The sequence below is a fragment of the Ceratotherium simum genome, chromosome 10, assembly GCF_057802395.1.
Source record: "Ceratotherium simum simum isolate JZ-2026a chromosome 10, ASM5780239v1, whole genome shotgun sequence".
Classification (NCBI taxonomy): domain Eukaryota; kingdom Metazoa; phylum Chordata; class Mammalia; order Perissodactyla; family Rhinocerotidae; genus Ceratotherium; species Ceratotherium simum.
Genome location: NC_141909.1, coordinates 34320988 through 34333994, shown reverse-complemented (window position 1 = coordinate 34333994; position 13007 = coordinate 34320988). Strand labels below are relative to the sequence as shown.

General features: G+C 35.4%; 1 protein-coding gene across 15 annotated transcripts in view; it reads right to left on the bottom strand.

Annotated features, from left to right (window-relative positions):
* The window catches only part of KLF12 (KLF transcription factor 12), a 424047-nt gene that overhangs the window by 167534 nt on the left and 243506 nt on the right, over nucleotides 1-13007 (bottom strand). Inside the window, exon 4 of one of the 15 annotated variants that reach the window (XM_087435990.1) lies at nucleotides 11974-12192. The exons of the other annotated variants lie outside the window; for them this stretch is intronic. The gene's annotated coding sequence lies outside the window, so the exon portion shown is untranslated. The remainder of the gene's footprint in view (nucleotides 1-11973; nucleotides 12193-13007) is intronic. 15 annotated transcript variants of the gene reach the window in all.

Genomic DNA, 13007 nt, shown 5'->3' with positions numbered 1-13007 from the left:
GCTCACACTGTGACGATCTCAGATAAGGTATTTATGGATCGTCTGAATATCCGACCTTGGGACTAGTTCACGGACTCTAGATATCTTGCTTTTTATGGGGAAAACAGGCAGTTCTATAAAGGTAAATCATTCAGATTATCAAAAAAGAAAAGGAGGAAGACATCTGTGAAACATTTCATGCCTGTTCAATAAGTTTTAGCAATTATGCACTACAGTAAATTAGAATAGATTATAAATCAATTAATCAATCTTACTAGAAGCTGTATAGTCATGTACAATAAATGACATGATGCCCTCTTTACAACAAAATTCAGTACTGATAAATTCAGTTCTTTAGGAAAATGTAACTTCAGCAATGTCAGTCTATTCTGAATTATATAATCCACCCAATAAAGGACTTTTATTTTCTTTAGCACTGAGCACTGACTTTACACCAAAGTTGGTACTTACTTTGTACCGACTTGGGAAGCAGACAGGCACATCCTATTATACCACCCACCAACTCGGCAAATGGCCTACCTTGAGTGACACCATTAACTACTACTAGTTCAAGTCATTGGAACTAAGAAACATGGGACAAAGGACTATCACAACTTAATAATTATATTATTTTCTTTAGTATCAGGTGTTAGTTCTAAAGTTTTCAGTGAGAGCTTCCTTTTAAGTAAGACCTCACGAAAATGTCTTTTGGATTAGATATTAACTAGAGAGAAATTTTAAGAACCATAGATCTTTGTCCTTACCAACTTGCAAATATCTAAAGGCACTGCAAACACCAGATTTTAATTAGGAATTTCAATGATGAGATATAAAATAAAAACATGATTAGGAACAATCTGAGTATCGTTTACTACTATGTTTCAACAACATTGGTCATTTCTGTTTCAACATTTGCCATCTTAATTTTTCACATATCATCTACAAAAAGAATACATACAGTAATTATTGCCAAATTAGAAAGCCCACTAACCACTCAATTAAAAAAAAAAGAATTTGATCGAATTTACTTTTATATTATTTAAAATATGCAAAAGAATATAATTAATATAGGTAAGTATAATAAATAATGTTGCATTTATTTAAATATTTGAATAAATAAATTTATATGAAGCATAATAAGATGAGCAACCATAATTAGCTTTTCTTCTTTTCTAATATATGCATTTATTTATTGTTCAGGTTATATATACCAGTTTTAAAGCACCCTATTAATTTTGATATATAGTATTTTCATAAAATTCTAAATATTTTTTTAATTTCCATTATGATTTCTTGTCTGAATCATGAGTTATCAAGATGTTAAATTTCAAAATATATTTTTTATGTTATTGACTTCTAATTAAATACAGTGGTCAGAAAAATGTGGTCTGTATGAGAGGAATTTTTAGAAATTTGATAAGCTTGCTTTTATTGCATATTTTTTGGTACATTTTTACATTTTGAAAATTTTGTAAGAACATTTATTGATGGAAGGATCTATATATACTTATCCCATTTACCTTATTAGGTTACATAAATCATCATTATCTTTACTAGCTTTTTCTGTTTGACATAAAAATAATTGACAAAGGTATACTGAAATCTCCCTCTATGTGACAGATTTTCTAATATTTTTATATTCAATCAATTTTGCCTTATATATTTTCATGTTTTAGTTGCCTACAAGTTTATAATTGTTAGATCATCCTGATAAACTATGTACTGAAACTCTCTATCTCTACCTATGTTTTTTCTACTAGAGTTTGAATGGTTTGAAATAAAATGGATATATTTCCATGGTAAATCTGTCATCATTCCTTTACTTTCAACTTTGATTTTATGTTTAGGTGTGTTTCTTATAAACCACATAAAATGACACTTTTAAATCCAAACTAACCAACATTGACTTTTGGATTTTGTATTTAGTCCGTTGTATTAGTTTTCTTTGCTGCATAACAAATTACTGCAAACTTAGTGGCTTAAAACAACACAAATTTATTATCTCAGTTTTCATGGGTCAGGAATCCAAGACATTTAAGCTGGGTGCTCTGCTCAGGGTCTCATAGGCTATAATCAAGGTTTAAGCTGGCTGAGTCCTCATCTGGGAATTCAACTAGCAAAGATGCACTTCCACACTCCTGTAGGTTATTGGTAGAATTCATTTCCTTGTGGCTGTAGGACTGAGGTCCCCATCGTCTTGCTAGCTTTTAGCTGAACTGCTCTCAGCTCTTAAAGGCTGCTTGAAGGTCCTGGTAATGTGGCAATCTCTCTGACTTCCCTTTCTAAGACCAGCCTAAGAAAACTCTCTGTTCTTAAAAGACTGGTGTGATTAGATGAAGTCTACGGCTATAATCTCTTTCTCTTAAAGTCAATTGTGCCACATAACATAACCTTATCACAGGAATAAAATCCATCAAATTCACAGTTTCAGGGAATATGTAGGGCAAATACCGTAGAGTGGGGCAGACAGAAAATCTTGGGAGCCAGTCAGAATTCTGTATGCTACAGTCATTTACATTTATTATGATTAGTGATTACTTGACTTTATTTTTATCATCTGACTTTTTGCTTTCTATTTGTCCTTTCTGTTGATTCTCATTTCTGATCTTAAAAAAAATATATAGAAAAAGAAAGAGCATTGCTTGTACTTTTTTGTTTCCTTGTTGTCTTATACATTTTTTTCCATTCTATTAGTTTTGGAAATTATGTACTGTATCTCAATTCTTTTAGTAGTTACTCTTGAATCTTTACCAAGCATAATTAACAGTTGTCATAGACAACATAAGGACATTAGGAACTAACTCCCAATTTCCTCTCCAAACATAAATGTTATTGTAGTCCAGTATTTCCATTCTATCATTTTACAAAAATCCTACAATTCAAATAGTTAGTAGTAGTATTTTAAGAAGAAAATTTCTGAGTATATTTATAAAATGTTTACCAACTTCTTTGGTCATCATTACTTTTTACACTTCAGATCATCATTGGGGATCATTCTATTTCTTCCTCAAGTATTAATATGTCTAAATCTTTTAGGTGAATACTTTAGAACTTCTCTTACTTTAGGTTCTCAGTTTTTGTTCACTTGAAAATGTCCTCATTTTGCCCATATTTTTGAAAGATATTTTATAGAATTATGGTGAGTGACTACACAACCTTATGCTGACATTTTCTCTCCGCATTTTGAAAATATTATCCCATTGTCTTCTAACTGCCATTGTTGATATTGAGAAGTTAGATGTCAGTCTATTGGTGTTTTCTTTGTAAAGTGATGCCTTTTTCTTGATATTTTTATGAACCTGTTTGTCTCTTTTTTCAGTTTTAACAGTGTAGTTTATTCATTGAGTCAATTATATTTTTTATTTCTAAGAATCCTATTTGGAACACTGACATTGTTCTCAGGGTAATTCCAATTTACGGTCTCATGATGTTTTAACATGTGTGTATCATTGTGTTGACTGGGAGAGGAACAACTGGGAACGACAGAAGGACTGGCGATCTCCCTTATTTGTTCTCTTTTCTAATTGTTTTGTAGCAGAATGACTTTTCAGAGTACCTAATCCTCCATACTGCTGGAAGTGGCATTGTCTATAAAGAACAATTCATTAAATCATTTTTATTAACTACAAGTTTCTAAAAAGTTGTTTCCTTCATTGCTCTTGGAGATTTTTTTATTACCACAACTTGCACCACAAGTAATACAACTTCCCATAATGCTTAGTTATTTCCCATATTTTAAAGAAAGTGCATGCCAATTATAAAATCCAGTTGACCTGGCATACTAAGTCTCCCCTGCCTGATAGAGCTAGATAGGCCATCAAAGCAACTCTTGCACACAACATTAAAATGACCAGAGTAGTTTTCTTTAGGCATAATTATGTAACTCAGGCAACACATTTCAAAAAAAAAACTACTACTTTATATTCAGTGGTGTGTTGCTAAAATATTCTCCCCCAGCCATTTCCCTGTCATGGTTTATTGTTTGATATATGGATAGACATAAAGATTTTAAAAAAAAAGTTTGCTAAGCTCTCAACCTGGAAAGACTATGAATATTCCCGTGTTTATTCACTGCTTCCTGAACTTCATCCACGTCCTCTCACACCTTATCCTGTGCCCTAGAAAGAGTCAGGGGGTTCAGAGGGTGTAGATACCCACTTACTTGATATAAAATAGTTGTTTGGCATATCCTTTCCTGGATCAGGAGTATTTTCCCCTCAAACAGATGTTACCTAGTTAATAAATCCTTATTACACCATAATCAATTTGCTCCGATTCTTAGTATTTTAGCTGTCATAAAGGACTTCATGATAAAATAGTAATAACTCTCCTGGCATTTCCTTTTGACCTTCAAATTTGAAAAGGTGTTAATGGATTTCTCTCATGAATTTTAGCCTCTTCAAGCATCATAAGAGTTATACTGACTTTATACCTGGTTTTGGAAAAGCATAAACTCAAAGTAAATTTAATTAAATTAGCTACGCCACAACCTCTACTCACAATAGAAAATTACATTCTATAGGGATAATCACATAAAATTATACAGAGGCTAATAAGAGAAAAATCTTTTTTCATTTTCTTATAGGGGCCAAATAGACATAAAGTTTAACCTTAGAAATTTGCTGTTACTTGCATAAAAACAGACTTTCTCATTTGGACTTGCTATGGAAGCTGCTCTATGTAGACAAAATTAAAAGAGGAATGAAGAACAATAAAAATGTAAAGAAGGTACAAAACTTCTATTAATTATTTTAAAATATTTCTGGCCGGAATTATCCAGAAATTGCTCTGTGCTGTATACTTCCCCTAATTCCTCAGCTGAGGTGCTTGTTATCGCCTCATTTGACCCATGGGCCTCAACTATTTTGCAGTCCAACTTTACAGTGACATCAGATTTAACTTTCTAAAAGAGAGATTTTCTAGCAGGAAAAAATAAGGCAGGATAAGGGACCAGAGAGTGTGATGGAAGAAGCTTCTATTTAGATGGGGTATTCATAGCAGGCTTGTCTCAAACAGTGGGATTGGATCTGAAACCTGGATGAAATAAGGGAGACATCTTCGTCAAGAGTCCTCCAGAGGAACTGTGAGTGCCTGCCGTGAGCAGGCCATGTACCGGGTATACTCGAGAAAATCCAAGAAGGCCAGTGGAGGCAGAGGAGGAAACATGGAGAAAATCAGTTCAGACAGGGGAGTGAGGAGCCAGGTCACGTAGAATCTTTTAGGAGATGGCAAGGATTTTTTTTTTTTTTTTTTTGAGAAGGAAAGTCTTTTAATGGAAGTGTGATATGATCTGATTTATGTGTAAAAGGATCATTTTGGCTGTGATGGGGATAACACATTCTGTAGAAGAGCCAGAACTTACTACAGGCTGCAAGAAAAATCCAAACTGAGAATGTCAATTAAGACACTTTAAAACAGAGGATAGATCTACATCCTCCAGGTTTCTTGATGTTCTGTAATGCTTGGTGTTGAGTGAGCACTGTGTTGGCTTTCAGCTCTTTTTATTTCTGCTGATGCTATTTCTTATGCCCAAAATGTCATTTCCTTTTTTTCATTGCTTGGCAAAATTCTACTTATCCCTCAAGGGCGAGCTCAAATGTTATTGCTTGGTAAAGCCCACCTCTATGACCCTGGGATAGTCAATGTTTTTTCTGCTACTCTTCTACCTCCACACTTTGAATGTGACACAAACTTGGGAAATAAAAAGAAAATAGAACAAAAGACAGTAAGGTAGTGAGACATTGTAGGCAATAACCATATATAACTCTATGCTAATAAATGTTGGAATCTCCATAATAGAAAGCACATAACAGATATCAACACACACAGTAAAACTATAATACTTAAAACACAGAAAGAAAATGTTTTAAAGAGGAGGTATATAAAAGTTTTCTAGGGCCAGCCCCGTGGCTTAGCGGTTAAGTGCACGCGCTCCACTGCTGGCGGCCCCGGTTCGGATCCCGGGCGCGCACCGACGCACCGCTTCTCTGGCCATGCTGAGGCCGTGTCCCACATCCAGCAACTAGAAAGATGTGCAACTATGACATACAACTATCTACTGGGGCTTTGGGGGAAAAATAAAAATAAAATAAAATAAATTAAAAAAATAATAAAATAAAAGTTTTCCATAATTCTACCTACAGTATGCCATGCAGATCAATCCTACAAAGATATGAACAAAAGTAAGAAGAAAATTATTCAAAGCAGCAGAGGGTCATGGCACTAACACAACCTCGACACCAGGGGTCTGGCAAACTGGAGCCTCCAGGCCGAATCCAATAAGTCAATTTTTGTAAAAAGTGAGGGTGGAACACAGCCACGCCCACTCATTGACATATTGTCTGTGGCCGCAATTGCAGGGCAGAGTCATCGCAACAGACCATGTGGCCCATAAGGCTCACACAGCCTGAAATATTTACTATTTGGCCCTTTACAGAAAAAGTTTGCTGACCCCTTCTCTATCCTAATTCCCCAGAAGCTCCTTAACTACTTGGCGTTCTCAAATAAATCCTGTTCCTTCCAGTCACTGCTAATCTTTCTGCCTGGAGTAGGGTTCTCCACTTCCTCTGCTCAGCTAAGCTCATTCCTCCTTTAAGACTCAGCTCAGGCCATCTCTCTAAGAAAACGCTCCTCACTGTCCAGTGTGCATGATGTGGACCTTGGTCCACATCGACTCATGCATATCCGGAACTTCACACATAGCTCTCTTGATTTTAATTATTTATATCCTTGCCACCCTGATTAAATATAAGATCTCGAGGGCCGGCCCCATGGCTTAGCAGTTAAGTGCACGCGCTCCGCTACTGGCAGCCTGGGTTCAGATCCCGGGCGAGCACCAACGCACCACTTGTCCAGCCATGCTGAGGCGGCGTCCCATGTACAGCAACTAGAAGGATGTGCAACTATGACATACAACTATCTACTGGGGCTTTGGGGAGAAAAAGGGAAAAAAAAGGAGGAGGATTGGCAATAGATGTTAGCTCAGGGCCGGTCTTCCTCAGCAAAAAGAGGAGGATTGGCATGGATGTTAGCTCAGGGCTGATCTTCCTCACAAAAAAAAAAAAAGAAAGAGGGCAGGCCCCGTGGCTTAGCGGTTAAGTGCTCGCGTTCGGATGCCGGCGGCCAGGGTTCGGATCCCCGGCGTGCACCGACGCACCGCTTCTCCGGCCATGCTGAGGCTGCGTCCCACGTACAGCAACTGGAAGGATGTGCAACTATGACATACAACTATCTACTGGGGCTTTGGGGGAAATAAATAAATAAATAAATAAAATAAAAATAAAAAAGAAAGAAAAAGAAAGAGAAAACTTCAAAAATAAATAAATAAATATAGGATCGTTAAGAACAGGAAATGTTTTGTGGACTTTGCATTTCTTCTCCAATGAACAAATATTAAACTTTTCATCTTACGTGGTTGGCATTAGACCCAGACTAAGAGAGAGTGACATGAGTCAGAAGGAAATTCAAATTTAGTTCAATTCCTCATACTACAAGTCAGCATGGTAAACTGATCACATGCCATAAGTTAGGAAAAAAGTTTATAAAGAATTATTCCTATAAAATGTATCTGTAGGGTCTTTGGTCCTTACGAGGAATTACCTCCAAACTGTGATGAAGGTTCCTCTGTCACTTCCAGCTGCTTCCAGATGCCTCTAGCCGTGACTCACCCATTCCCTTCCTAATTTGCTGCTTTAAAACTACTTTTAGAGCAAGAAAACAAAACAAACATGTGGTTAAACTGGTGTCTAAAATTAGAATAAATAGGCTTTTAAGGACCTATGGGATTTTTCTTTCACAGGTGCATGAACAGGGCTGCTCTTCCAAAGATAATTTTTCTAAATTCCAGATTCTTGGCTGTCTTCTAAATGGGTGTTTTTCTTGAATCAGAAACCTAGTACAAGTAACTGAACTCTTAGGAATGGAAAACTACATCTTGACTTGTTTAAAGGAAAAAATCTATAAAGACTGTCTGCCTTTAAAAAGAATACATGATAAATAAAAAGAATAGATGTTATTAGCAAACAGATGTTACATTATTAATGTTAAAAAATAAAACATAACCCAATTTTAAGCAAGCCTGATACCTAAAAATGTTTAATGTTTAAAATAGATTGGAACTCTTTTATGTAACTATTTACAATCATTAATTCCTGAACATGCTCTCAAGAAGTAACAAAACAGAAGTCAAATTTCAGGAGTCACTGCCAAACAGAAATTAAGGGTATACTATTTTGGAAATGAAAGGTAAATTAGGGGGAACTATTTAGCAAGGTACATTTTTTTTCTTATATTTAATAGAGAGGTAAAAAAATTTCAACCAACTTATTCACACAAAAAACAGAATCTAGTCAAAGCTCTCATAATTTATAAATCCAAGGAAATAAATTATTTAATACAAAAAATGGGATAATATAGGTATAATTACAGTTTTGTAAGGTTAAGAGAATTTCACCTTCTAATCTTTTATGGAGAATTACTGTCCCATGAAAGCTTCTCAAACAGTATTTCTTCTATTGGTGTCTTTGAAAAATGCTTTTGTTGTCATAAACTTTGTCCCCTCTGTATACGTTAGATAGGCTTTTTTTTTGCACACCATGGTGGTTTTATGACTTTTTTTTAAAAGCAAACTATGTGGTTTATAGATGGAGCTAACAAGCACCCATTGTATACAAGGCCTAATTTATACTGACCAACTGGAAACAATTCTCTACATTGGCTTTCCCATTCCGATTCACTAGTAACTGGAAATCTGATCTCGTCCTAGCTCGAGGTCATGAATTTTCTTCTATTTTTTACTTATAGTGCTAATCAAGGGATGGAATTAAATCTTAACTCTAGTAACGAGGCATTATGTTATCTATATGACATTAATAAAATTCATTATAAAATAAAGTCAGGTAACCAGGTCTTTTTCAACAGTCAACTTGAAATAAACAGCTTGATTTGTGGTTTTGTCTAAAAAGTGAATAGAAATTAAAAACTAAGGGCATGTGGAATGTTTTATTGGCTCATTTAATCTTGCCTTCACTACATTTTAAAAAACAAAGTGAGGGGGTGTTAGCTTGATTATGACAGCAGCAGCTCGGCTCTCCTTGTCTTTCACCTGGTCAGCCTTTCTGATTTCTGCCGCCTTCATCCATCACAGGCATTAGAAATACTGACCGCTGCAGACAAATTCTGAAGTTCAAAAACTCCTGTTATTTAACATTTGAAGGAGATACCCTTTTTGGAGTTTTCAGAACTTTATTTCTTTCCAGTTTCATTGAGATATAATTGACATATAACTTTGTATTGGTTGCAGGTATCCAACGTAATGGTTTGATATATGTACACACTGTGAAATGATCACCACAATAAAGTTAGTTAACAATCATCACCTCACATAGTTACAATTATTTTTTCTTGTGATGAGAACTTTTAAGATCTACTCACTTAGCAACATTCAAACATATAATACAGTATTGTTAACTATAGTCAATATGCTGTACATCTCCACAACTTATTTATCTTATAACTGGAAGTTTATACATTTGACCACTTTCACCCATTTTCTCCCCCAACCCCCACCTCCTGCTTCTGGCAACCACCAAACTGTTCTCTGTTTCTATGGGTTTGGTTTTTTTAGATTCCATACATAAGTGAGATCATACAGTATTTATTTGTCTTTCTCTGTAGCATAATGCCCTCAAGGCCCATCCATGTTGTTGCAAATGGCAGGATTTCCTTCTTTTCTACGTGTATATACACACACACACACACCATAGTTTCTCAGAAGTTTATCTTTCTAAATCATTTTCATTCTGGCTTTTTTTGACTTTCACCCAAATTATGGTCACACAGAATATACTGACACAGACAGAAATGGAATATATTAAAATAAACAAATTTGTACTTAGACTTTATTATACAAATGAATATGGATTTAAAGAATTAAATAATTCTGAATTTCAAAACAAGTAAATGAATTTAGTGAATACACATGGAAACATTTTTTAAATCACTAGTAAATAAGACTTCTGTTTTGAAAACAGTCTGTATGAGAAACATCAAGTGCAAAACTTAATTTTATAGAGTTGGAATTTTTGTTTTACTGACAAAAGGATACTTAAGTAATCATATTTCATTAGCCTATATGTTACTGCTAACAGGTGATTTAAATAAAAATTATGGTATTTGAATCAAGAGAGCCAACGATAAAACCCAAAATCAATGTTTCCAATGTTCTGATATTTTATCTTACAATCATTTAAAAAGAACTACAAATATTTTGAAACAGAAGCAGTACAAATTAATATTCATTACATATTATAAAGCAAATTATGGAAGGAGACAAATATCAAGATCATGTATAGACTGGTTTAGGGAACTATCTCACGCTCAGGCAAACAATCTTTAATGCAGGAGTCATTCGTTCTTCATTTTTCTTTTCATTGTATTGTTACATTAGTGTCTTTGTAAACTGTCTTCTGTGAAATGAAAACAATCATCTCTGAACACAAAATTTATTAATCCAGTAATTGTGAGGATGACTGCTAATTAAGAATATCTTCTCCAAAAGAAAAAAAAACTTTTCCAAATAATTACCATGACTAACATCAACATTATATTGCCTCCTCATTTTTACACATTCAGAAGCTTGTTGTTAGATATTAAATAAACGATTATGCATTATTGAACACCTTTTTATTAATAAGAATCTTTAATGAGAATAGCAGTAAAGTCATTAAAAACTAAAATAGCTATTTGCATGAGGAAAAAAACGAGTGATTCTATCAACGTCTCAAAGTTTCTCTTTGTTGAAAAAGACAAAAGCACCAATTCTTATCATATAAGCCTTAGGAATGTGTGGCATAGTAGTCTAGTGGACAGGCCTTATTTAATTTGGACACTGTCAAATTGGTAAGTGGCCTTACATAAACAGGATGACATTCAGTCGGGAAGACTACAAGGTAGTATAGTCAGGAATTTTTCTTTTTTTGTAAATTGGAGAAATGTGACAGGGAAGGACACCGTAAGGTCAAGCACAAAAGGAAAGTAGATAGGAAATATTGCTGGCCTGGAAACTGATTCAGCAGCAGTAACACAGCAGTTAATTCAATCCAACCCGTATCTGTTCAACATCTAATTATTTGTAAAGCTATGGGCAGGGCCCTCCAGGGTAAAGCAAATATACACCCATCTTTATCTCAAGGAGCTTATAACTCAGTGTGAAAAACAGGCTTGCACATAGCAAATTCAATTGTAAGACACAATATGACAAAAGGTAGATATTTGCCCCTAATAGAAAGTTGGTAAAATAACTCATATTTTAAGAAAGCATTACTTTTTGTTAGAAAAGTTAAATTTAGAGCATGTGCTATATGACAATATGTGAGATAAACCACATTCTTGTTCCACTTTGAGTGGCTATTCTGCTATAAACGACAAAGTCTACTCAAGTGGAGAGGCAGCCAACTTAATTATAGATGCAGGTTATGCAAGAAAGCATCAGCCTTTCCGGGGTACCTTCCCCAAATTTAATCCAGTTGAAAAAACAAAGTCTTTTTTCGACACTTTTTAACTCCCCTACTTGGTTTTCATAGACTTATAGAACAAAACGTTTACCACATCTCAAAATAAGATGGAACTTTTTTCTTCTCTGGAAGATAAGGATATTAACAGTACTTACCCTCCTAAAGCTCTTCTGAGATTAAATGTGTTATGTCTAAAACACAACTGTACCTGTATTTTTCTCTTCCCTCAGTTGACGGGGATACTTCCTTGTGGATGTGAATCTTATTTATCTTCAGCCTAGCATAAGTACTGCCTACTGAATAAAATCTTCCCAGACAATGTAAGCCCTTATCATCATTTGCTCCAGTGTCCTTAACCTCCCATAGATGTCACTGCTCAAAATAATTTAACACTTACAGTCAATAAAAAAAAAGACATGCGTTAATCACTGTCATTATCTCCAAAGTCAGAGCAGTCTGTAGCCTGTCTCCACTTCCTCACCTCTTCTGGCCACTCCAATCGTGCTTTCGTCTTCACTACTTTGCAGGAGAGCAGCCCTCTTTAGATCAGGTACACTGGGTCCAGTACCTTGGAGGGTTTGCTGTGGTCTTCCTCTAGCCACATCCTTCCCCACAGGGAGAGGAGTCTGTCAGGCCAAGAGAGGATGTGCCCACTCAGAGCTGCACTTGCCTTCTGGAGCAGCACTACCCACAGAACTTTCTGCAATGACAGAAATACTCGATATATACATTGTTCAGTATGGTATCCACTAACCCCATGTGGCTATTAAACATATGAAATATGACTGATCATGACTAAGGAATTTTAAATTTTATTTAATTTGAATTAATGTATAGTTGAACCTAAACACCACATGGGACTAGTGGCCACAAAACTGGCCACTGAGTATCCTCTTATCAAGACTACCGATGATCTCTTTGCCACCAATTCATTATTTACTTCTTTTTTCTCATCTTTGATGTTTCATCTTCTTTGATTGCTCAGCAGTAAGGTTCAACACTGCTGAGCAATCACTTCTTCATTAAGTACTTGCTTCTTTTGACCCCGGGGGCATCTGGTTTCTGCCTATACCCCTGTCAGTCTTTACTGGCTCCACTCATTGTGCTCCAACTCTCAGTATTAAAATGCATCGGGGCCTAAACTTACCCTCTATCTACACTCTCTAGGTAATCTCATATGTCAATATGTCAATCACTATGAAACCTCCATCCTCAAATACAGATTCTCATGGCCAATAGTGTATTTGAAATCCTCACTTAGCATCTAAATGTAGCAAGTCTAGAACAACACTCCATTTCTCTCCTCTGCAAAAAGCTGTCTCCTTTTATAGTCTTCTCCATGTCATTATGGCATCAACACCTGCCTAGTACCTCAAGACAGAAGTAAAGGCTTATCCTTGACTCCTGTCTTTCATCAGCCCCCAAATCAAATCCATAAGTGAAAACTTTTAACTAAACCTCCAAACACATCATAAATTGGTTTACATCACTTTGTCTCTAATATCACAAACCTAA